The sequence below is a fragment of the Podarcis erhardii genome, assembly GCF_964252035.2.
Source record: "Podarcis erhardii genome assembly, chromosome: 15".
Classification (NCBI taxonomy): Eukaryota; Metazoa; Chordata; class Lepidosauria; order Squamata; family Lacertidae; genus Podarcis; species Podarcis erhardii.
In genome coordinates, this window is record NC_138505.1 from 29,237,662 (window position 1) to 29,264,635 (window position 26,974).

At 46.4% G+C, this 26,974-nt stretch overlaps 1 protein-coding gene across 10 annotated transcripts in view; it reads right to left on the reverse strand.

The window, feature by feature from the left end:
- The window catches only part of HIC2 (HIC ZBTB transcriptional repressor 2), a 144,804-nt gene that overhangs the window by 40,732 nt on the left and 77,098 nt on the right, over nt 1–26,974 (reverse strand). For 9 of the 10 annotated variants that reach the window (XM_081842790.1, XM_081842791.1, XM_081842785.1 and 6 more), the window contains exon 2: nt 7,297–7,345. The exons of the other annotated variant lie outside the window; for it this stretch is intronic. The gene's annotated coding sequence lies outside the window, so the exon portion shown is untranslated. The remainder of the gene's footprint in view (nt 1–7,296; nt 7,346–26,974) is intronic. 10 annotated transcript variants of the gene reach the window in all.

Below are 26,974 nucleotides of genomic sequence, written 5' to 3' on the forward strand. Positions count from 1 at the left end.
TACGTTTCCGAGCACAATTCAAAGTGTTGGTGCTGACCTTTAAAGCCCTAAACGGCCTTGGCCCAGTAAACCCGAAGGAGCGTCTCCACCTCCATCATTCTGCCAAGACACTGAGGTCCAGCTCCGAGGGCCTTCTGGCAGTTCCCTCATTGCGAGAAGTGAGGTTACAGGGAACTAGACAGAGGGCCTTCTCGGTAGTGGCACCCGCCCTGTGGAACGCCCTCCCTTCAGATGTGAAGGAAATAAGCAGCTATCTTCTCTTTAAAAGACATCTGAAGGCAGCCCTGTTCAGGGAAGTTTTTAATATTTAATGCTGTGTTGTTTTTAACACTTAATTGGAAGCCGCCCAGAGTGGCTGGGGAAACTCAGCCAGATGGGTGGGGTATAAATAATATAATATTATTATTATTATTATTATTATTATTATTATTATTATTATTATTATTATGGAAACTCAGCCAGATGGGTGGGGTATAAATAATAATAATATATTATTATTATTATTATTATTATTATTATTATTATTATTATTATTATCCCTCCGTGCCGAACAAGAATGAGCAGCTGAGAAACGGTGCTGCTTTGGTCCGCGGTGCCCATTTCCAGGCGGAAATGCTGATTGCGTTGGAGGGCCCATGGGGTGCATTGCATGAAGCATCCAAGGGAGAAGCGGGGGTGGGGTCTGGGGGTCTGGAAAGCAGGACACGAATTTGATGAAGCCAACGGTCAGGCTCCACACAGAGCCTCTTTGGAAGAGATTGCGGGGCGTGACGTGAGAAGGAAACCTCAGCATCTAGAGCGCCGATGCCAAAACGAATATTTTCGAAAGGAAGAGGAGCAACACTAGCACGGCACCAATCGGAGGAATGTTATGGATAAACAGAAAAACGGTTTGGAAATGCTGGACGCCAAGAGGTGTTTATGCTGCCCAGAGCTGTTTCGGGAACAGGTGCTCAACGGGAAACAAAGTAATAAAAAGGAAGCAGGTACAGTGGTACCTCGGGTTACATACGCTTCAGGTTACAGACTCCGCTAACCCAGAAATATTACCTCAGGTTAAGAACTTTGCTTCAGGATGAGAACAGAAATCTTGCTCCGCCGGCACGGCAGCAGTAGGAGGTCCCATTAGCTAAAGTGGTGCTTCAGGTTAAGAACGGTTTCAGGTTAAGAACGGACCTCTGGAACGAATTAAGTACTTAACCCGAGGTACCACTGTAAATGTTCACATTTTCTGTGGCTGAAGGTTTGCCAAGTCTGCTCACGGCTCATTATAATGGCTTTATTGCAGAGATGGGGGGGGGGGGAAGTGCTCCAGAAGATAATGGACACCAGTTCCCTTCAGTCCCAGTGAACATAGAATCATAGAAATGTAGAGCTGGGAGGGACTGAGAAGGTCATCGAAGCCAAACTCCTGCAATGCAGGAATCCTCGGCACAGCCGGCCCTGGGTGGGAAGACACTTATTTATGGAGGTAACTTACATGGTCCTGCCAAGAATATAATTTAAGAATGCCAAGGCTGGGAACCCTTCTTTGCAGCCAGAAGACCACATTTGTGGCAATTTCACTTTATAGTGACAGGCGTGGCTAGAGGCAACAGAGGGCGGAGAAACAAATTTGATTCTCTCTCTCACTTTTGCAGGGACGTGGGTGGCGCTGTAGGTTAAACCACAGAGTCTAGGACTTGCCGATCAGAAGGTGGGCGGTTCGAATCACCGCGACGGGGTGAGCTCCCGTTGCTCGGTCCCTGCTCCTGCCAACCTAGCAGTTCAAAAGCACCTCAAAGTGCAAGTAGATAAATAGGTACTGCTCCAGCGGGAAGGTAAACAGCGTTTCCGTGTGCTGCTCTGGCTCGCCAGAAGCGGCTTAGTCATGCTGGCCACATGACCCGGAAGCTGTATGCCGGCTCCCTTGGCCAATAAAGCGAGATGAGCACCGCAACCCGAGTCGGCCACGACTGGACCGAATGGTCAGGGGTCCCTTTACCTTTTTACCTCACCTTTGCACATAGCCTGCATTGCAGCCAGGCGGTCCTACACACACGTTAATATATGCTCACCTCTCCATCCTGCCATCCCGATAAGCAAGAGCATTATCATACTTCCAAGGCGCATTTCCACTTGAGGATGTGGAGCAGAGTTGGCAAAGGGCGTGGTCTGGGGGAGGGAGGAGCCTACGGAGAGTCCCAAGGGTCAAACAGGAATGCCACACTTGCCCCCCAGCCCTGTGACACCCCGCCACCCTTTTTCTACAGTCACACACCATTGTGGTTCTTAAAGGTAAAGGTAAAGGGACCCCTGACCATTAGGTCCAGTCGTGGCCGACTCTGGGGTTGCGGCGCTCATCTCGCTTTACTGGCCGAGGGAGCCAGCGTACAGCTTCCGGGTCATGTGGCCAGCATGACCAAGCTGCTTCTGGCGAACCAGAGCAGCGCACGGAAACGCCGTTTACCTTCCCGCCGGAGCGGTACCTATTTATCTACTTGCACTTTGACGTGCTTTCGAACTGCTAGGTTGGCAGGAGCAGGGACTGAGCAATGGGAGCACACCCCGTAGCAGGGATTCGAACCGCCGATCTTCTGATCGGCAAGTCCTGGGCTCTGTGGTTTAACCCACAGCGCCACCCGCATCCCACTGTGGTTCTTAAAGATAAAGGGACCCTTGACCATTAGGTTTAGTCGTGACCGACTCTGGGGTTGCGGCACTCATCTCGCTTTATTGGCTGAGGGAGCCGGCGTACAGCGCCACCCGCATCCCTATTGTGGTTCTTACTGGGGTCTAAAACTGAACTGGTTCCCCACTCTCGGTTCCAAATACAGTCGTACCTCGAAAGTCGAACAGAATCCATTCCGGAAGTCCATTCGACTTTCAAAACATCCGGAAACCAAAGCGTGGCTTCTGACTGGCTGCAGGAAGCTCCTTCAGCCAATTGGAAGCCGCGTCGGACGTTTGGCTTCCAAAAAAAGTTCGAAAACCGGAACACTCACTTCCGGTTTTTGATTGTTCGGGAGCTGAAATGTTCGCCAAATAAGCCATTCGAGATCCAAGGTACGACTGTACGAAGAACATAGGGGTTTGACGACTGTGTTGCTGGGTGATAAGAGAATCACCCTCTGATAATCACAGGAAATGTTTGTCTCCAATCTCTCCCGGAAGCCCAAATCTGGAAATCACCCTACCCATTTTCTGGACACTTTGGCGCAGATCAGATGGAAGATGCTGGAAGCAGGTCTTTGCTTTGCATTCCCCTCAAGCTGCCGACAGCAGCTGTCAAAACTGAAATGCAGAAGTCCTTTGGGGGTAGGCGCTCCTAACCTTTGCGAGGGGGCCATCGTAATTTCCCTCCCCTTTACCCAGAGTCATCCACTAATGAAGTCTGTCGTATTAAGAGCTCGAGAGGAGGGAAACCGCCCAAACGGTCAACGCAGCCATCTCGCGAGCCTGCTAGGAAGCTTCCTTGGAACTCGGCTTTCCCCTCCAACAATAGTTTATGGTTCCAAGGAATACTGCACATATGTGTGTGCAAACACACACACACACACCCCAGAGAGCATGGGGGAAGGGGAGAGGGCAGAGCCACACAGAATTTTTTCCGTTTTGTGTAAGTAATCACAATCAAGAGAGAAGACGCAGTCCCATCTTGCATTTCCTTCCCTCAGCCAAAAGGGTCAGGAAGAGGTTATGGGAAAATATGAAACATGTGTCTCTTGGATAGAAAGATCTAACACATGCTCCCTTGCAGGAAATGTACAGGAAAGAACCCAAGAGGACGGGTGCGCGCTCGCCAAAGCATTCCCATAGAAACAAACGCTAAATAACATCTCGGTTATAGATTTCGCATGTGTGTTCATCACCTGAACTGCTGGCCCCGGAATCAACTCCAAGGCTCTCTCTCCCCATCACCGCCCCACCTTCTTAAATATTTTTCTTCTCCAATGTTCTCACTGGCTGTAAATGCTTTCTGTCTAAAACAGTAACACAGAAAGGCTGATCACCTTCCATTCCTTCCTCTCTTTGGGGCGTCTGCTAAAAACATTTCTGTTCAGACAAGCCTACCCTAGGATGTTGTTTTGTGTTTTAATCCATTTACTGTATAGCTTGTTGTTGATTTCAACTTTTTAAAATGTTTTCAATCAGTGGTTCCCAAATTTTTCAGGCTACCACCCCGCTTGGTTCCAGAAACTCAGGGTCCCCTGTCCAATTCGGAACAATGACAATAGCACATCTGTTCAAAAGTCAATTGAAATTATTGAGCTTAATGAATTCAACAAAACTAATGAACTTGATACAGTGATATTAAAGGTAAAGGTAAAGGGACTTCTGACCATTAGGTCCAGTCATGGCCGACTGGGTTGCGGCGCTCATCTCGCTTTATTGGCTGAGGGAACCGGCGTACAGCTTCCGGGTCATGGGGCCAGCATGACTAAGCCGCTTCTGGCGAACCAGAGCAGCTCACGGAAACGCCGTTTACCTTCCCACCAGAGCGGTACCTATTTATCTACTTGCACTTTGACGTGCTTTCAAACTGCTAGGTTGACAGGAGCAGGGACCGAGCAACGAGAGCTCACCCCGTCGCGGGGATTCAAACCGCCGACCTTCTGATCGGCAAGTCCTAGGCTCTGTGGTTTAACCCACAGCGCCACCCGCGTCCCAGTACAGTGATACCAGTTTTTTCAAAATCTGATAGCCAGGATTTGTAACTCCAGTGCTGCCCCCACACCCTGGCAATCCCATCCCATTTGGAAGCAGGATACCACCCACTTTAGGAACCACTGCTTTAAATTATGGCTGTTGATTGTTTCATCAATAATTTGATTGTTTTATCTTTTTGTAAACCACACTTGGGGGAGGGGTTGCATATATATTTTTTACACAATCAACTGGTGCATAACTCTTATGAAATAAATAAGAGAGTGTGAGTCTTTGGTAGGATGTGCCATTTAATTAAATCTTCAGCTGATTAATCACGTAGGTGCATTAAGCTGGTGAAACCGGCATGTGGATAAACCAATTGTTTATCCTATACCCTTTCTAAAAATGCTGGCTCTTTGGGGTTTTTTTTATTGGGTTGTTGGCTTTGTTTTGGTTTTATGTATTTGATATTTTATGTGAACCGCCCTGAGACTTTCAGGTGTAGGGCGGTATAGAAATTAAATAATAATAATAATAATAATAATAATAATAATAATAATAATTGTTCAAAAGGGGCAGAGGACGCTCTCCTTATATCGATCAGGGATGAGAATCTGAAGCGCCCTGGCCCAATGTTGTAGGCTCTACAACTCCCCCTTGTCCAGTTATCAGGGGATGATGTGAGTTGTAGTTCAGCAATATTGAGGTGTGTATGTGTCCCACGGAGAGCGCAAAATATGGTTTGAAGCTCAACATCAAAAAAACATAGATCATGGCCACTGGGCCCATCACCTCCTGGCAAATAGAAGGGGAAGAAATGGAGGCAGTGAGAGACTTTACTTTCTTCGGCTCCATGATCACTTCAGATGGTGACAGCAGCCACGAAATTAAAAGACGCCTGCTTCTTGGGAGAAAAGCGATGACAAACCTAGACAGCATCTTAAAAAGCAGAGACATCACCTTGCCAACAAAGGTCCGTATAGTTAAAGCCATGGTTTTCCCAGTAGTGATGTATGGAAGTGAGAGCTGGACCATAAAGAAGGCTGGTCGCCGAAGAATTGATGCTTTTGAATGATGGTGCTGGAGGAGACTCTTGAGAGTCCCATGGACTGCGAGAAGATCAAACCTATCCATTCTGAAGGAAATCAGCCCTGAGCGCTCACTGGAAGGACGGATCCTGAAGCTGAGGCTCCAATACTTTGGCCACCTCATGAGAAGAGAAGACTCCCTGGAAAAGACCCTGATGTTGGGAAAGATGGAGGGCACAAGGAGAAGGGGACGACAGAGGAAGAGATGGTTGGACAATGTTCTCGAAGCTTCCAGCATGAGTTTGACCAAACTGTGGGAGGCAGTGGAAGACAGGAGTGCCTGGCGTGCTCTGGTCCAGGGGGTCACGAAGAGTCGGACACGACTAAACGACTAAACGACATGTGTCCCACAGGTCCCTTCTATCCCTGGTGCATGCACTTCTTTTATTAACAACCCAGCATTTACCCATCACTAGGGACTCTTAGAGAGTCCCATGGCTGGTCGCCGAAGAATTGATGGCTGGTCGCCGAAGAATTGATGCTTTTGAATGATGGTGCTGGAGGAGACTCTTGAGGGTCCCATGGACTGCAAGAAGATCAAACGTATCCATTCTGAAGGAAATCAGCCCTGAGTGCTCACTGGAAGGACAGATCCTGAAGCTGAGGCTCCAATACTTTGGCCACCTCATGAGAAGAGAAGACTCCCTGGAAAAGACCCTGATGTTGGGAAAGATGGAGGGCACAAGGAGAAGGGGACGACAGAGGACAAGATGGCTGGACAGTGTTCTCGAAGCTACAAACATGAGTCTGACCAAACTGCGGGAGGCAGTGGAAGACAGGAGTGCCTGGCGTGCTCTGGTCCAGGGGGTCCCGAAGAGTCGGACACGACTAAACGACTAAACAACAACAGGGACTCTTAGAGCAAAGGCCCTCATCTATATATTTCTGCAGATTCTAATGGGCACCTAATGCAGAACCGCAACACCTTTCTTTCGCAGAAATCCCTCTGGAATAAGCACCAGACCCATCCCCCTCTTCACGGGGTGCGCAGGCCTGAAAAGCGATGATGCGACCCCTCTTCTTTCCCAACTACCCTGATCTGAGTAGTACAAGCAGCCATGGATGGACAAATCTGTCAGTTTTGGGTTCTCCCAGTTTCTCAACTTACCGCTCTTAAATTCAGTCCGCCATCATTTCTGCATCACCTGTAAGATTTAGCGCTCACATATTTGAGTGGACTTTTACCCTTAACGCATACTTCCTGGAATCACTTTCCTGCATTTTTTTTTAACGTCACTCTTACCCATTCATGCATTTTCAGGCACATTCCCCCCTAATATATGCATTTTATGGTTTTAAGAGAACCGCCCTGCAAAACGTGGAGAGCTTTGGCTCTCGTATAAGTCGAAGGAGGTGCATTTAAGCTCTGTGTGTTGTTTCAGGAAGAGCAAATCAGGTAGATTCACTTTGAAATGAGAAACAAACCACATTTCTCCTCAATCCCTGGTGGGAAAGCACAATGAGACTTAACTAATCAGTGTAACTCTTGGATACAACACAGCACTTCCATTTCTGGACAGCATAAGAAGCTAAGAGCATTTTAAATATATATTTGTGTTTGTGTGGGTGTTTTTCTTACCTCAGCTACCAACAGGGGGAGTTCGCCCTGGGGCAACGGGCAACATTACCTGTAGGAAAGAGAGAGAAAGACGTCAATGGTCAATTGATTTTGATCAGGGGTAAATAGCATGAATAAGCAAACCCTTATCGCTTCCTCTCCATCATTTACCCCTCTACCCTGCTCTGCTAAAATGGGGGAGGGGGGGAGAGACTTGGGAACCCAGGGCCACAAATGGCCCTCAGTTTAATTTTATGCAGGTGAAGTGGGGGGGAGGCAGTCGAATTCTGAAAGGAAGGAAGTTTTTTTGGAGGGGATGCTGAAAAAGTAATGGAGGGGGAGAGAGAAACAGAGAGGGGGGTTGAAAGAGAGAAAAGGGTGGAGAGACAGGGAGTTGCTGAAGAGAAAGGGTGGGGTCCCATCTCCCCATTCTTGGTTCTGGCTCTCTACAGTACAGTGGTACCTCGGGTTAAGTACTTAATTCGTTCCGGAGGTCCGTTCTTAACCTGAAACTGTTCTTAACCTGAAGCACCACTTTAGTTAATGGGGCCTCCTGCTGCCGCCGCGCCGCCAGAGCACAATTTCTGTTCTCATCCTGAAGCAAAGTTCTTAACCCAAGGTAATATTTCTGCGTTAGCGGAGTCTGTAACCTGAAGCGTATGTAACCCGAGGTACCACTGTGTAGTGGTACCTTGGTTCTCAAACTTAATCCATTCCGGAAGTCCGTTCCAAAACCAAAGCATTCCAAAACCAAGGCGCGCTTTCCCATAGAAAGCAATGCAAAATGGATTAATCCATTCCAGACTTTTAAAAACAACCCCTAAAACAGCAATTTAGCATGAATTTTACTATCCAACAAGACCATTAACTGAAAGCAATAAAGAATGCACTGCAGTCACACAATCAATCAGTAGCTGAACTGGGGTTCCACACAGTCACGAAAACAAGACAAAAAGAGCCGCATAAACAAAACTGCAAAATAAATAGCAAAAACGGACAGACCTCAGTGCAACACTCAAATCGGAAGCCTAACACTCAAAACGGAGCACGTTCGGCTTCCGAAAAAAGTTCGCAAACCGGAACGATTACTTCTGGGTTTGCCGTCTTTGGGTGCCAAGTTGTTTGATTACCAAGGCGTTTGAGAACCAAGGTACAGGGGCGACCCAGACATCGGGAGGGCAGTATGCAGAGGGATATGGATAGAGACATACACACAGGATGGTCACTAAATCACAGTCCATCCGCCGCCCATCAATTTGCTCAACACATCTCCCTGCTTCCCAAACCTCTGATAGAGCGATCCGAGTCGGAGCTCGAGTCGGAGCTCGTTGTGGCTGTTTCGTTTGCTAGCTTTGTCAGGTAATGGTGGTCATCCCCATTCAACCACAGTTCTAGAATAACAGGTTTGCAATATGCCTTGCCAGGTGTTTTTTTAAAAAATGAGTTGGGTAGGCTGGAAAGTTTTCCACTCCTGAATGCTTTTAGACCCAACCCAACGCAAATTAAGGCCCAGAGATTTTGATATATATTTTTAAGCACCTAAAAACCTTTGACAAACAGCAGAGTTGTCTGCTAAGCAAGCATGTTGAAATTCGATTTCGCTAACGTGTCACTGGGACGTGGGTGGCGCTGTGGGTTAAACCACAGAGCCTAGGACTTGCCGATCAGAAGGTCACCGGTTCGAATCCCCGCGACGGGGTGAGCTCCTGTTGCTGGGTCCCTGCTCCTGCCAACCTAGCAGTTCGAAAGCACGTCAAAGTGCAAGTAGATAAATAGGTACTGCTCCGGCGAGAAGGTAAACGGCGTTTCCGTGCGCTGCTCTGGTTCGCCAGAAGCAGCTTAGCCATGCTGGCCACATGACCCGGAAGCTGTATGCCGGCTCCCTCGGCCAATAAAGCGAGATGAGCGCTGCAACCCCAGAGTCGGTCACGACTGGACCTAATGGTCAGGGGTCCCTTTACCTTTAACATGTCACTAACCAACGCAACCCCTGCCTTTCTGCAAACCATTTCAGGCATCATATGCAACTCTTCCCAGACACACACAAACCCCAACAACCGCAGTTTCAGGACCACACCATACATTCTATTTTGCAAGCTGGAACAGATACTCTAAGTGTGAATGGCTCATGCATCCCGCAAACGACATTCATTAAAGCCACCGCTTTCGACTACAGATACGCAGGCATGATAACCAGGTTAAGGCTTGGGGCCTTGCCAGTGTGCATTCTGCAGATGACAGCCGTGATTTACACAAAGGTTTGGCACAAAACCGAATCACATTTATTTCCTGACCGTCCTCAGGGGAGTTTGGGGTGGCACAAATAGGGGTCATATCCTTGCTGTGCTTCCGCTGGCAAGCTGAAGACCATTTTCCTCCAACAGGCTTTCGGGAACTGATTGTTTTCAAGGAAACGGCTTTTAATAGTGCTGTTGTTTTTGCTATTTATATATTAACATACAGTGGTACCTTGGTTCTCAAACGCCTTGGTATTCAAACAACTTCAAACCCAAATACTGCAAACTGGGAAGTAAGGGTTCCGGTTTGCGAACTTTTTTCGGAAGCCAAACGTGCTTCATTTTGAGTGCCACACTCAAAATGTGGCACTCAGTGTTACACTGAGGTCTGTCTGTTTTTGCTATTTATTTTGCGTTTTTGTTTTTGCGGCTCTCTTGTTTTTGCGACTATGTGGACCCAGTTCAGCTACTGATTGATTGTGTGACAGAAGTACATTGTTTAGTGTTTTCATTTTATGGATCGATGGTCTCTTTAAATAGTAAAATTCATGTTGAATTGCTGTTTTAGGGGTTGTTTTTAAAGGTCCGGAACGGATTAATCCATTTTGCATTACTTTCTATGGGAAAGCATGCCTTGGTTTTGGAATGCTTTGGTTTTGGAACAGACTTCCAGAACGGATTAAGTTTGAGAACCAAGGTACACTGTATATGTTCTCTTACTGTTTTAATTTTATTATAGTTTAATTACTTTTTTTTGCTATTATCTTTTATTTGTTTTTCCGTGTACTAATTTTGTAAGCTGTCTTGAGTCCCCAAGTAGGGGAAAGGTGGGATATTATTATTATTAATAGTAATAATAATCCCACAAAAGATGTTTAACTATCTACGTACGCAACAACAGCAGCCAGAATCCTGTACGTGCAGAAATGGAAAGGAGAAGTACCAACTAAGGAGGAATGGCTTTGAAAGTTAATGGACTATGCTCAAATGGTGAAATTGACAGCAAATGTAAGAGATAAAAGGGACTAACTGTTTATGGAAGAGTGGAGACCCTTTCCAGACTATTTGAAGAACTGTTAAATGAAAACGTGGGCAGGGTACAAATTATGAGCTGCGGAATGAAAACGGTGGTAAGTGTAATAGAGGATAATTGTATTAGATTTAAGTATGCTGTATAAAGCAGTAGGTATAAAGTGGGAACAAAAACATCATGGAAGTAAGGATGGGAAATAAAAATATCAAGAAAAATATATATTGAAAAGCATATACAGTGGTGCCCCGCAAGACGAATGCCTCGTAACACAGAAAACTTGCTAGATGAAAGAGTTTTCCGTTTTGGAGGTGCTTCGTGAAACGAATTTCCTATGGGCTTGCTTCGCAAGACGAAAATGTCTTGCGAGTTCCTGGTTCTTTCCCCTTTCCCCCCCTTTTTCTAAGCCGCTAAGCCGCTTATCCGCTAAAAGCCGCTAAGCCGCTAATAGCGTTAATCCGCTAAGCCATCAATGGGCTTGCTTTGCAAGACGAAAAAACCGCTAGACGAAGAGACTCGCGGAACGGATTCTTTTCGTCTTGCGAGGCACCACTGTACAGTCGTACCTCGGATCCCGAACGCCCTGGAACATGGATGTTTTGGTTCCTGAACGGAACCAAACCCGGCAAGTGATTATTCAATTTGCAAACTATTTTTGGAATCTGAACATCCCATGGGGCTTCTGCGCCTTCTGATTAGCTGCAGGAAGCCAATCAGAAACTGCGATTTGGTTTTTGAATGTTTTGGAAGTCGAACGGATTTCCAGAATGGATTCCATTTGACTTCCAAGGTATGACTGTACTGTGCAAATAAAAATATGTAATAATAATAATAATAATAATTCTAGTAATGATGTGGAAGGAAGATTAAGCAGAGAGGCTGCCATGAGTTTAACAGTCCAAGCTGTCTGCACTGCACTGTGATAACTTAAGAGGTTTGTGGTCAGTTATCAACGAAAAACAAGCATGTCGACGCCTTAGGACCTTAACTGGTTCATTTCAATCAATCAAATCATCATAGCCAACAGAGCAAAATTAAAAAGCACACAGCACCCAAGAATCTAAGAGCAAAACAGACTACAGGGTACAACATATGAAAAATCATACAATTGGTCCCTGAAGAGAAGTCCTTTCAGTTTCAGGTGGTGAGCTGTTCTCTTGCTTACACTGCTACTGAGAGAAATTTAACATGGACAGTGATGAGTTTTTATCTTCCATTAGATGTTCAACATAAAACTGAACTGACTGTTCTGGTAGTTTGGTCAGGAAAGCGTGTGCCACATGCTGCTGAACTCCCAATGCCAAAATTTTAGAACAGAAGGACGTGATCCATAGAACTAGAAAAGCAATATCTAAATTCGGCAACGGTATAATTCGAATTTCGAACTTTTCCAAATGTCATTACTGAAATCCAACTGGGAGATACTTCAGAATGAGTAAAAAACCCCTCAAAATTCATCCAAAAGACTAGAGAGATTCAACCAAACCATGATTTACCAGCAATTTACCAATTTCTAATTCAACAATTAAACTCTGTCGTTATGAAAAGGAACAGACAGTCCACCAATTCTTATATGAAACACTTTTAGGCAGACAGATCAGCAGAATATGAACGTCTAAATACAGTGGTGCCTCGCAAGACGAAAATAATCCGTTCCGCGAGTCTCTTCGTCTAGCGGTTTTTTCGTCTTGCGAAGCAACCCTATTAGCGGCTTAGCGGATTAGTGCTATTAGCGGCTTAGCGGCTATTAGCGGCTTAGCGGCTATTAGTGACTTAGCGACTTAGAAAAAGGGGGGAGGGGGGGAGTCGGAAAAACTCGCAAGACGTTTTCGTCTTGCGAAGCAAGCCCATAGGGAAATTCGTCTTGCGAAGTAAGCCCATAGGGAAATTCGTCTTGCGAAGCACCTCCAAATTGGAAAACCCTTTCGTCTAGCCGGTTTTTCGTCTTGCGAGGCATTCGTCTTGCGGGGCACCACTGTATATTTTGCCAAACCTGTCAGGGAACTGCCATCGGAAAGACAGGAGGTGGAGGGGCTCTCAGAAGTCAGGAGAGACTCAGCAGCGGAGGAAGGCACCAGCGGGGGGAGAATGGGAGATCAGAGAGAGAGGGAGGCGAAGGAATGGCTCAGGGAGTCTTCTAGCGATAACAGCGGAGAAGTCTCAGGACCTCCCATAGGTACACCCACTCCTCGCCGGAAACTGTCGCGCCGTGAATCCAGACGATGCGTTTCCGTCAAGGAGCTTTTATGCTGGAGTAAATTCTGTAAACGCCCACTGTTGGATTCTGCCAGCGATTGACGGAGCCATGCTTAAGGGCTCCGCTAAAGACAGAGCTTTGCTAAACTGAGCAAACTCTGAGGGACTAAGCTTTTACGCACAAGCAGCTCATCATCCCATCACAAAACCAATGCATGTTTTTGATGGGACAACATTTCTCCCTCACATCCCTTTCAGCTCGAATTAATCTCTGGCCATGGTGACATACTGAAAAGCCATGGTTTCATGGTTCAGACACCTGTTGCGCCAATGATAAGTGGTATTTCTTCATTAACAGCAGCACTGCATATACAAAAGGCCCCAGTAATAAGTGGGGCATAATAAATGGAGCTCTGTAGCTCCAGAGATGGTAACTTCCATTAATAAAAATAAAGCTGTACAGTGCTTTAAGTGCTCACTCAACAATAGGAAACATAAGAACATATCAGAGGAGCCTTGCTGGATGAGGCTAGTGGCCCAACTATGAGGAGGATGAATTACCGTATTTTTTGCTCTATAAGACTCACTTTTCCCTCCTAAAAGGTAAGGGGAAATGTTGTGTGCGTCTTATGGAGCAAATGCCGGCTGCGCAGCTATCCCAGATGTCAGAACAGCAAGAGGGATTGCTGCTTTCACTGTGGAGCGATCCCTCTTGCTGTTCTGGCTTCTGAGATTCAGAATATTTTTTTCCCCTTGTTTCCTCCTCCAAAAACTAGGTGCGTCTTGTGGTCTGGTGCGTCTTATAGAGCGAATACGGTAAATTTGTATACCACTCTTCATCCGCAGAACTCAGGGCAGTCCAAACCATAAAATTACAATATAAAAAACACAAATTCTAATGCAGCGTCCTCTTCTCATAGTGGCCAACCAGTTAACTATGGGAGGCCTCGCATTCTGCAGCCACAGAGGCGGAATATAGCTTTATCCTCCAATTGCTCCTACTCTCTTACAACAGAAAAATCTGTGACAGGCTCAACGTAAAATAAATGAGTGTGAGTGAGCAAGCGAGCACGTTTGTGTGCATACATATGTGTGTGTGCATGTGAGAGAGAACAGAATCCTTAAATAACTGCTCCCAACCCCCAGGCTCCTTGCCTATTGGTTTCAATGGGTACCCCAAAGTACTGCTGCTGCTGCTATTATTATTATTATTATTATTATTATTATTATTATTATTATTATTATCATCATCATCATCATCATCATCATCCACTCATCTGACTGGGTTGCCCCAGCGACTCTGGGTGGCTCCCAATAAAATATTAAAAACACTAATATCAAAATGATTGCAACCTTGTAAATGAGTGCTCCCCCTACCCCCCGCAAATTTGGCAAGCCTTCTGGGAGGGGCGCTGGCAGAGAAGTACAATGGTACCTCGGAAGTTGAACGGAATCCGTTCTGGAAGTCCGTTCGACTTCCAAAATGTTCAGAAACCAAGGCGTGGCTTCTGATTGGCTGCAGGAAGCTCCTGCAGCCAATGGGAAGCTGCGTCGGATGTTCGGGTTCCAAAGAACGTTCGCAAACCAGAACACTCACTTCCGGGTTTGTGGCATTTGGAAGCCAAAACGTCCGGGTCACAAGGCATTCGTCAACCAAGGTAGGACTGTAACTCCATGTTGTATTTCTACACTGGGACAGGAAGAGAAATTGTTGTCTGAAATCCTGAAGAGCTGCTGCCAGTCAGTGTAGACAACACTGAGCTGCATTGATCTGACTGGGCATAAGGCAGTTTTCTATATCTGTCTTTGTATCTCAGTCATTATCTGTACCAGACAAAGAACTATTTTTCTAGAAAAAAAGGTGGCAGAATTTGCCATAAATGGTGCCCACCTGAGAGGTGCCGCAACTGAGTTCCGGCTGAAAAAAAGTTCTGGCCAGATAGGAAATGGTTTCTATATAAGATTGGGGTTTTCTTAACACCATTACAAAAATAAAATACAGGAAGTTATTAGCTGTTACAGCGCCCTGAAAGGTTTTGCAGGAAATGATTCACAAATGAATAGGTACCTGGGATAGCTCAGTCGGTAAAGCACGACTCTTAATCTTAGCGTTGTGGGTTCAAGTCACACACTGGGCAAAAGATTCCTGCATTGCAGGGAGCTGGGCTAGATGGCCCTCGTGGGCCCTTTCCATCTCTACAACTTTGCTATGATTCCATGAAAGAAAAAACATGTTTCACAATGTTTCCCCCCCACAATCACCCACTGTGCACAAACTCACATTCAGTGGGCTCGGAGGAAAATGCCTGCACACACAAACAAACACACCCCATTATCTGGGACTGCGCAGAGACCAAGAGAAAGATAATCCCACAAGAACAAAATAAAGCCAAGAATGTAGGACAGTAAAAAAAGAAAAATGCAGCGAATATATACAGCAGTTGCAGTAATATTAAAGCAAATGAGCAACTATGAGCCGAAACGGACAGTCGTACCTTCCATCCCGAAAGCCTTGTGAGTTGAACGTTTTGGCTCCCGAACGCCGCAAACCGGGAAGTGTCTGTTCCGGTTTGCGAACGTTCTTTGGAACTTGAACGTCCGACGTGGGTCTTGTGGCTTCCGATTGGCTGCAGGAGCTACCTGCAGCCAATCGGAAGCTGCGCCTTGGTTTCCGAATGTTTTGGAAGTCGAACGTTTTGGAAATCGGACTGTACAATACAAGCCCCAGTTTGATTTTGTGTGCGTTTTAGTTAGGGATAAAGGCTCCCTTATACAGTCATACCTCGGGTTACAGCCGCTTCAGGTTGTGTTTTTTCGGGTTGCAGACCACCGAAACCCAGAAGTACCGGAACAGTTTACTTCCGGGTTTCAGCAGTCACGCATGTGTAGAAATTGCGCTTTGCGCATGCACAGAGATGCCAAATCACAACCTGCGTGTGCGCAAATGCGGCTTGCAAACACTGTGGGTTGCCAACGTGCATCCTGCACGGATCATGTTCACAACCCGAACGTCTACCGCACTGAGTCAGACCAAAAGGACACCTGCAGGTTTAGGGCAGTCTATAAATTAAATTTATAGAGAAGGGGACGACGGAGGACGAGATGGTTGGACAGTGTTATCAAAGCTACCAGCATGAGTTTGACCAAACTGCGGGAGGCAGTGGAAGACAGGAGTGCCTGGTGTGCTCTGGTCCAGGGGGTCACAAAGAGTCGGACACGACTAAATGACTAAACAACAACAATAAATTTAATTAACAGCAGCAACAGCAGCCCAATACTGCGTGCCTTGACTGGCAGCATGGCTCTCCATGGTTTCAGGGAAGAACCTTTCTCAGTCCTGCCTGGGGGTGCCCTTAGGGACTGAACGCAGAGTATGCAAAGCGGTGCTCCCACCACTGAGCGACACAGCCCTTCCCCTCCGCTCAAGACCACAAGACATTTTGCAGAACAGGAAAAGGGGCAGAGACATCCTGTTGCGTTGAACCCTCATCACCTGTTGCCAAATGCCAATTCAGATCAAGAACCAGAGAGGTAGAGAAAGAGGAGGGGGGTTAAGTGTGTGTGAAGGGGGTGTAAAGAGAGAAAAAGGAAAGGGGGGGGGGGAATTCCAAGATTGAGGACTCAGGATGGGGTGAGAGCAGGGCAGGAAGAACCCGAGTGAGCATCTAAGATCACAGTGTACAATTTCTTGGCTCCTCTCCAGCAGCTGGAAAACATTCTATGGACTCAGGCCAAAATGTTAAGTTATTATATTCAAAAGACCATCTGAATCTCCCCCCCCCCCCCCGAGCTCAAGTGAGGCCGGCTTGCGGCTCTCGTTTATGCTGTATATCAACTGAATATCAAACCACATTTTCCGCCTCCTGAATAATAAAAGCTTGGTAGTTTAGGCCTCCCATATGGTCTATTGTTAACATTATTTCCAAACACCCGGGCTGCTGCTCTGTTTCTGAGGGCTACACACAGCATTCCAGGAGTATTGCTTAAATCTCTTTTTTAAGGGCACAAACACACACAGAAACCGGCATTACGAAAACCAAGACAAAGAGTTAAAAGCAAAAGCAGAAACAAACTGAATTACACTCCAACACTGATGGTGTTTTGAGTGCTCGTTGAAGATACCTCAGATGGAACTGAAAGTGATTTGATACACGCAATTGCTGTCATTTCAAAATGGTTTTATGTGCAATTTCTTCAAAACCGAAATTTATATATGCAATTGTTTCAACTGCCTATTTTTTTTTACATGTGCACATTACTGCTTTTACTGCGCAGCGCGTTTCTTTGAGGTGCCTAATGAGAAGGGATTAATAAATGAAGAACAGGTAGGTCTATATGTAACTGTTATATAGATGAAATAAATAGAGATTGAAATAAATAATCAGAGGTGGATATCTAATCTTTTAGAGCCCCTCACCCTCTTCTCTCTGCTCTGATTTGGGTCTTCATAAGCCCATTGTAACATGCAAACTGTTTTCTGCAAGAGGCAGGCAGCTGGCAACACCATCCTTTGCCTCCCTAATCAGGAGGTGAGCGACGCCATAAACCAACCTAACAAAAGGAGACCACACAGAATCAGGCACAGCTCACAAAGAGGAGCCCGGCTGATTATGCTGCTATTATGGGGTGGGGGGAGAGAGAGAGGAGGCCTGTGAATTTAAACCAGGAATTCAAACTGCACCCATACAGAGACATCACCTTGCTTAGCCGGGGCAGGAAGGATCCCTTCATAAAAATGGGGGGGGGGGACGACCCAGGGTGTTTGCATCGATATGCAAACCATGCAAATATCCAATTATTTGCAACAAGCAAATACGAAAGCCATGCATCAATATCTGCACTTGAGGATCGCGAAACATCATAGCCGGAATCAGAACTCAAGGAAAACTTGGGGAGGGGGGGAAAAACAACCCAGAGGTCTGTGAAACTTTCCCGAACCTAATTCAGAGCCTGTGCGTGTAAAATAGGCATTTTAAACCCATTCATTCCGTATTTTAAATCTCCGAGCAGAGCTATAATTATAAAGGTTTATCCTGCTGTCAAATTTCCTTGCATTTTTTTAAACGGTTGTTTTGATTTGGTCTATTTTTGGAGTTTGTTTTGAGCTCTGCGTATTGTGGTGCTTGCTTCCTCGGGAAGGTATCTGCTCTGAAAGCCAGCCTAAGAATAATACATCAATGAATGGGTGAACGGATGAATGAATGAATGACAGCTCAGTTGGTTAGAGCACAGTGCTGATCATGTCAAGGTTGCAGGTTCGATCCCTGTATGGAACAGCTGCGTGTTCCTGCACTGCGGGGGGCTCGACCAGATGATCCTCAGGGTCCCAACTCTCCAATTCTATGAATGAATAACTACCGATACCATGCACATACATGGCTGAGCAATATGAGCAAAAGCAAATTTACAGAATCCATGGGGTGCAGAGACCTGTCCAACTGGGACTTTGTGCTTTGCTTGCAGAAGGTCCCTGCAAATCCCTGACACCTCCAGTTTAATCGGATCAGGTAGTTAGTAGGTGATGAAAAGGACTCCCTCTCTCCATGAGCCACCGGAGGACGGCTGCCAACCAGAGCTGACAATACTGGGGTCTATAGCCAAGCCTTTTCAGACAAGGGGGGAAACAGCTGGTGAAAACAGGACTCTTTATCCCAAGAAGACAACACAGAAAGGTGCAACACCGAAAGCTGACTTCACGCACGGGTTAACGCAAAAAGCTGCCGTATACAGAGTCAGGCCATTGGGTCCATTTAGCTCAGTACCCTCTGCACTGACTGGCAGCAGCTCTCCAGGGGTCTCCCTATGTGGTGATGCCGGGGATTGAACATGGGACCTTCTGCACGGAAACGGGGCGCTCAGCCTTATTTAGTCCAAATTTAGTACTAAATTTGTAAATTATTTGAAGGACAATTGTAGTCAAACAAACACGCTGGTAGGATTGCAAGAAGCTTTGTAAGGAAAGGTGTAAAAATCACTGCAGAGAAGAATAATGCTTTGATGTTCTTGATTTGAAAGCAATGGTGAAGTAGTGAAAATGCAGAAATTTGAAATGAAAGATAGAAAATCATAAGGAAGGTTTGAAGGAAGTCATGGCCCTAAAAAGCCAAACTGTATCATATAAGAGGAGAGATTGTAATGGAAAGCATTATTGTAAAATTAATAAAAATGATATGGCAAAGAAAGAAACTTCAACTGGCATCTCAAACAGAGGAAAACTGAAGGCTGGCAGTGAGGGGGCAGAGGGACAAGTGTTTCTGCCACCCATCAGCTGCGCTTCGGTGCCAAACATGCAAGTGGCAGGCCACTTCCTGCGCACGCTGCCAGAAGCGAAGTGGAGCTGGTGGAAGAGCCAGGAGGTGCTCCATTCAACCTCTGCCAGGCCACTAAGTTTCCAGCTCATGGGTAAGCAAACAAAGGCCCAGGGGCCAGATGTGGCCCAATCGCCTTCTCAATCCGGCCCGCGGATGGTCCGGGAATCAGCGTGTTTTTACATGAGCAGAATGTGTGCTTTTATTTAAAATGCATCTCTGGGTTATTTGTGGGGCATAGGAATTCCTTCATATATATTTTTTTCCAAAATACAGTGGTACCTCTGGATGCGAACGGGATCCGTTCCGGAGCCCCGTTCGCATCCAGAAGCGAACGCAACCCGTGTCTGTGCATGTTGCGATTCGCCGCTTCCGCGCATGACCTCATTTTGACTGTCTGCGCCTGGGCAAGCAGCGAAACCCGGGAGTAACGCGCTCTGTTACTTCCGGGTCACCGCAGCACGCAACCCGAAAATAAATATCCCGAAGCTACTTCAACCCGAGGTATGACTGTATAGTCTGCCCCCCAACAAGGTCTGAGGGACAGTGGACCGCCCCCCCGCTGAAAAAGTTTGCTGACCCCTGTGAATCCAGCCTGTAAAGATTTTAGCAGAAAAAGGGGTGAAGTATCCCAGCAACCCTCTACCAGCCCCTGCTATGAGTTAAAAAGCAGGCAAGTAAAAAGGTGTTTTCGGGGTTTTTATAAGTTATTAAAATTTGGGTGGGTAATTTACAAGACAAACCCTCCTCTTCCGACACGCCTTCTGAGTGGAGAACGTTACCCTTATTGACTTCACTACAGGATTTGAAATTGATTACGGCTGTACTTTTATTTCACTCTGAGCCAGTCCCAGATTTTTCGGTTGTAAGGGAGCAAGAGCAATTGGAGGATAAAGCTATACAGTTGACGAATGGAATCCGTTCGACTTGCAAAACATTCGAAAACCAAAGTGCGGCTTCTGATTGGCTGCAGGAGTCTCCCACAGCCAATCGGAAGCCCTGTCGGACGTTTGGCTTCCAAAAGTAGTTCGCAAAGCAGAACAGTCACTTCTGGGTTTGCGGTATTCGGGAGACGAAACGTTTGGGAACTAAGCTGTTTGAAAACCAAGGTACGACTGCGTTTTATATCCAAGCATTGTTGTCTTAACTGCTGTATATTGCAGCTCCCCCCCACCCAAGATTTTGCTTTTACATTGTTTTCGTATGTGCAATTGTTTCCACTGTTTTTATGAAGACCTCCAATGAGGGTGACGACCACTTTCCAAGGCAACCTGTTCTGCAGTCAAAAAACCTTGTGTCTTCAGAAAGCTATTCCTAATATTTTTGTCGGAATCTTGTTTGCAATTTGAATGCATTGGGTTCGGAGCATCAGAAAGCAAAAATGCTCTCCATCTTCCATATGACAGCCCTCTGGACATCTAAATCTGAATATCAGTATTAGCACCTCTCAGTCTTCTCGTCTTTGGATTGTGCTGAAAATAACTTTTAAGATACTCCCTAGGAACTTGTTTGCAAACGAAAGGGGAATAAGCATCCCATACATACTACATTACCAAGACAAAACAAATTCCTCCCAGTAGCACCTTAAAGACCAACTAAGTCAGTTGGTCTGGAAGGAATTTGTTTTGTTTTGACTATGGCAGACCAACACGGCTACCTATCTGTAACTACATTACCAAGGTTCATTCCAGGCCACCAACAACCTCTGAAGAACTTTTAGTATCATTTCCTACATTTCTTTCCCACTTCTGGGTTAGGGTTAGTCTCATCACCTATGTGAAGCAGACTACTCTGAGATTCAGTGACTGACCCAACGCAAGCCAGCAGCAGTGATAGAAATTAGCCAGGCGCCAGGAGCGATTTCCAACTGACGCGGGTCCAACTGTGACTATGTGGATGCCAACTGTGACCATCTTCTCTGGATGCCAGGTTGGAAACTGACCTCTCCATCTGACTGGCCCCTGCAGCTTTCTTAAGCAGAAGAGCTTATTCACTGCACCAACCTTTTTCCTCCAGGGAGTACATGGCTCACTCCCTACAACGACCCTGTGAGGTAGGTTAAGAGGCTGTGACTGACTCCAAGCTCATTCAGTGAGCTTCAGCCCAGACACTGAGGTCCAGCGCTGAGGGCCTTCTGGCAGTTCCCTCGCTGCAAGAAGTGAGGTTACAGGGAACCAGGCAGAGGGCCTTCTCGGTTGTGGCACCCACCCTGTGGAATGCCCTCCCACCAGATGTCAAGGAAATAAAGAACTATCTGACTTTTAGAAGACATCTGAAGGCAACCCTGTTTAGGGAAGTTTTTAATGTTTTACTGTGTTTTTAATATTCAGTTGGGAGCCACTCAGAGTGGCTGGGGAAGCCCAGACAGATGGATGGTGTATAAATTTATTACCATTATGATTATTATTATTATTAGGTTGGGGGTCTGAACCCTGATCTCCCAGGTTCTAGTCTGACACTCTAATCCCCAGCTTTCCAAACGTTTATTTGTTATTTATTGAATTTATATACCGCTCTATAGCAAACTTTTCATGTAGGTGACACACTTCTCTTTAGACATGCATCATTTCATGATACACTCATTCAGTTTTATTAGGAGACCAGAGGTTAAACAAACCCCTTTGCAGCCTAGGGAGCATTCGCGTGACACAGTAATGTGCTGTGACAAAGTCTGAAAAGCTCTGCTCTAACCACAACACCACCCTGCCTTCCTGGAATCTTTCTGCTATGGGGCAGCTCTGTAAATTACGTTAAGTCAATAAATAAGGTGGAAGCAAAATGCCCCTTAGAGAAAGATCTGGCGTATTTCCCTTGAGTCTTGCTTTTGCTTCATTCTGGATTGTTTTATTTGATGTTTTAATGTGTTGTAAAAGTGCTTTGGGATTTTTTTGTTTTAAAAATCAAAGTGGTGTAGAAATCAAACGAAAAAGAATGAAGCCCATCTTTTTTAACAAATGGTGCCTAAGCATTCTGTTGTGGCAACCGCAACCTAGGTGTAAGGTGCCATATATAAGCTTAAAAGGGGATGCGGGTGGCGCTGTGGTCTAAACCACTGAGCCTCTTGGGCTTGCCGATCGGAAGGTCGGCGGTTCGAATCCCCACGACAGGGTGAGCTCTCATTGCTCGGTCCCAGCTTCTGCCAACCTAGCAGTTCGAAAGCACACTAGTGCAAGTAGATAAATAGGTACCACTGTGGCGGGAAGGTGAATGGCGTTTCCGTGCACTCTGGTTTCCGCCACGGTGTTCCGTTGCGCCAGAAGCGGTTTAGTCCTGCTGACAACATGACCCAGAAAGCTGTCTGTGGACAAACGCCGGCTCCCTCGGACTGAAAGCGAGATGAGCGCCACAACCCCATAGTCGCCTTTGACTGGACATAACCGTCCAGGGGTCCTTCACCTTTACCTTTTATATAAGCTTATACATCTGAGTTTCTAACACTGCCCAGCAGGATGCTTGGCTGTGTGGGGATTCAAACACACCACACCTCCCGCGGTCCACTAAATACTAGAGTCCAGTAATCTAACCACTGCCCCATGCTGGCTCTTCTCACTACAGTGGTACCTTGGGTCAGACGCTTCAGGTTACAGACTCCACTAACCCAGAAACAGTAGCTTGGGTTAAGAACTTTGCTTCAGGATAGGAACAGAAATTGCACTGTGGCGCTGGGAGGCCCCGTTAGCTAAAGTGGTACCTCAGGTTGAGAACAGTTTCAGGTTAAGAACGGACCTCCAGAACGAATTAAGTTCTTAACCCGAGGTACCACTGTACTAGGAGATGCAAGGATCTCCAGTTCACAAAACCCTATACAGTGGTACCTCTGGTTACGTACTTAATTCGTTCCGGAGTTCCATTCTTAACCTGAAACTGTTCTTAACCTGAAGCACCACTTTAGCTAATGGAGCCTCCCGATGCTGCTGCCGCGCGATTTCTGTTCTCATCCTGAAGCAAAGTTCTTAGCCCGAGGTATTATTTCTGGATTAGCATAGTCTGTAACCTGAAGCGTATGTAACCTGAGGTACCACTGTATATGAATCTGAAGGTAGAAGGGGCAGGTTCAAAAACATGCTTTTACACACCGGGGCCTCCAAACCCACAGCCAATCCCGACCGACAGAGGAAGGAGGCACAATGCACCTAGTGTTGGATGCTAAGCCTTCTGAAACTGACTGGATGCCACTTAAAAGACCTCACCCAAAATTCCTGAAAAAGCATAACCATCTCACACCTCCCCTCCCCAGGGATTCTTGCACATTCTGGACACTGTGTCTGCTCAAAACGTTTATTAGAAGGGAAGTTTCCGCCAGGTTCGAATCACAGGCCGGTTCACCTGAACACCTGAGCCGCTGCCACCCACCCAGTAATTATTGACAAGGAAATTTGTTGGCGTTTCGTGTAGAGGCAGAAACACTGGATGAACCTGCTCGTGTGTGGGGGGGGGGTGTAACTCAGGCCCATCTTCTCCACATACCGATCTCTTTAATCAGCGACCTAGCCCCCTGGCCCTGCCCCACACCCCTGAGGAGGGCCTGACGGATTGGGGCAAAGCACCAGGTTTGGTATATAAATAGAAAATATCAGGAAACATTAAAACAAGAGACGCAGTGTGTGATTGTCAACAACAAAGATGACAGACAGGCATGCAGAGAATAGTCGCACCCTGGAAGTCGGACGGAATCCGTTCCGGAAGTCCGTCGCACTTCCAAAACGTTTGGAAACCAAAGCGCGGCTTCTGATTGGCTGCACGAAACTCCTGCAGCCAAATGGGAGCTGCGGAAGCCGTGGTGGGACATTTGGGTTCCAAAAATAGTTTGCAAACCGGAACACTCACTTCTAGGTTTGCAGCATTCGGGAGCCAAAACGTCTGAGAACTAAGCTGTTCTAAAACCAAGGTACGACTGTATCATGTAAAAATAAATGAATACTAGGCATCGCCACCTACATGAATGATACAGAGTGCCATGGAAGGTGAGGTATAGGGCGGTATATAAATTAAATATATAACAATAAATTTAATCACGCGAAGTGCAGGCATATAACATTCTTGGGTGAAAATCCTACAGGGAATACCAACTACGTCCTACTCAGAGTAGACCCACTGCAATTAATGCACCTAAGCTAGTCGTGCCGTAACTTCACTGGGTGAACTCAGGAGTAGGATTCGCCTTGGTTACAACCCCCCTAAGGATCTGAGACTGGTGAGATGGGGAAACTGAGAACATCCAGGTGTGGTTGAATTTCCTTCTGCCGTATGAAGAGCCCTGCTGGCAGTGTTTGAAATTCCCTGCTTTTCACTACTAGTGCAGGTCCAATTGCAAACTTTGTGGCGATTTCTGGGCACTGGGTTGGCAGCTGACATCTCCATTGAGCCGGTTTAAAAACCTGTGCCTGAGTCCGTAGTTAATTCCGTTCCCATTTCCAGTGTGTGTGTGTGTGTGTGTGTGTGTGTGTGTGTGTTTCCTTCTTGTGTCCTGGGAATTGCTGTGAGCACAAGCTACAGTCAAGCAATGAGATCATGGAATCGTAACACCGGAAGGGACCCTCCAGGGTCATCTAGCCCAACCCCCTGGTGAATATAGACATCCCATTGTGGTGACCCAAATCCAGGTCTAAGGTGCAATTGGCATCTAGCTTATATATGTGAGTTGCTAACCCTAAAGGTAAAGGACCCCTGACAGTTAAGTCCAGTCATGAACGACTCTGGGGTTGCAGTGCTCATCTCGCTTTACTGCCCGAGGGAGCTGACGTTTGTTTGCAGACAGTTTTTCCATGTCATGTGGCCAGCATGACTAAGCCGCTTCTGGCGAAACCAGAGCAGTGCACGGAAATGCCATTTACCTTCCCACCGGTGTGGTACCTATTTATCTACTTGCGCTGGTGTACTTTCAAACTGCTAGGTTGGCAGGAGCTGGGACTGAGCAACGGAAGCTTACCCTGTTGCGGGGATTCGAACCGCCAACCTTCCGATCGGCAAGCACTAGGCTCAGTGGTTTTAGACCACAGCGCCACCCATGTCCCTGCCTGCCTGCAATTCCCAGTTGGTTTGGGTTCAGTCTTAATGCAGAACATAGCAAACAGGACTAGTAGCCATTCATTGCCCTCTCCTTCCAAGGATTTGCCTACTCTTCTTCTAAAGCTCACATCACTGCCTCCTTGCGGGAGCAAGTTCCATAGTTTAATAACTCTGTCCCATGTGAAGCCCTTTCTATTATCTGATCTGAAAACGCCCAAAAATCAGCTTCATTGAATGCCCAAAAAGTTCTAAGTGGCGAGAGAGGGAGTTCTACAGTGGTACCTCTGGTTGCGAACGGGATCCGTTCTGGAGGCCTGTTTGCAACATGAAAGGAACGCAACCTGCAGCGGCATGTCTGCGCATGTGCAGGTTGCGATTTGCCACTTCTGTGCATGCGCGTGACATCATTTTGCGCATCTGGGCGAGGGGTGAAACCCGGAAGTAACCCTTTCCGGTACTTAAAGAACGTAACATGAAGCGGACGTAACATGAGGTATGACTGTACTTTTCTCTATCCAATTTGTAACATTATGCATAGAATGGGTTTGAGCCCCACACCAGGCAAAAAGTTACTGCGTTGCAGAGGGCTGGACTGAATGACTCTCATGGTCCCTTTTGAACCTTAAAATTCTTTGATCCTATGGAGAAACTTCCATCATTTCACCTCTCGCTCGCCTTTTCTCGGAACTAAATAGTCCCAGAAGTGCTGAAACCTTTCCTCGTACACAAGTACACATTCCGTTGTTGTGCCCTTAACCTAGGTTTAAGGTGCCATTTAGCTCCTAGCTTTCATATCTCTGTTTCTAACAATGAATGCAGGAATCTCAGCTAATGAATTCTTGGCACATGGCCATCATCCAACCTCTGCTTAAAAACGTCCAATGGAGAAGAGTCCACCTCTCTTGAGAGTCTATCAGGGGTCAGCAAACTTTTTCAGCAGGGGGCCGGTCCACTGTCCCACACACCTTGTGGGGGGCCGGACTATATTTTGGAAAAATAATAATGAATGAATTCCTATGCCCCACAAATAACCCAGAGATGCATTTTAAATACAGTGGTACCTCGGGTTACAGATGTTTCAGGTTACAGACGCTTCAGCTTACAGACTCCGCTAACCCAGAAGTAGCACCGCAGGTTAAGAACTTTGCTTCAAGATGAAAACAGAAATCGTACTGCGGCAACAGTGGGAGAACCCATTAGGTAAAGTGGTACCTCAGGTTAAGAACAGTTTCAGGTTAAGAACAGTCCTCCAGAACGAATTAAGTTCTTAACCTGAGGTACCACTGTAAAAGCACACATTCTACTCATGTAAAAACACCAGACAGGCCCCACAAATAACCCAGAGGTGCATTTTAAATAAAAGGGCACATTCTACTCATGTAAAAACACGCAGGCCGGATTTCGAAGGCGACTGGGCCGGATCTGTCCCCCAGGCCTTAGTTTGCCTACCCATGGTCTATCTCACTGTCAAAACAGCTCTTACCACCGTGCTAAATGTAGTTCCCTATTACACTCTTGGTCCATAAGCTTTCAGAGACTGGAAACCGTCATAAACCTCCCTTCTTAAACCTCGCCACCTTTTGACTGCTTTATAGGTTTAAAGAGAATAGTAACTAGGAAAAGGCTTACCCTCCACCACCAGCCTGCCCTCGCAACATAAAAATCCCAGAAATCTAGCAATCAAAAGCTAAGGAAGAAAAGCTCTTGCAGAAAGGGGATTATCTTGCTCTAAGGCGTGCAACTAAGGTGTGTTCAAAAAGTCAGAGTAGCCCAGGAGAAATTTTACTTTTTCAAAAAAAGAAAAATAAGTTATTTTCTCACCAAGGAAGCACCTTTGCGTTGCTCAATTACAACATGCAAAAAAGTAGGTGTGAATAAGTCAGATGTAGGCCATTGTACAGAGGAGGGGGAGGGCTAGA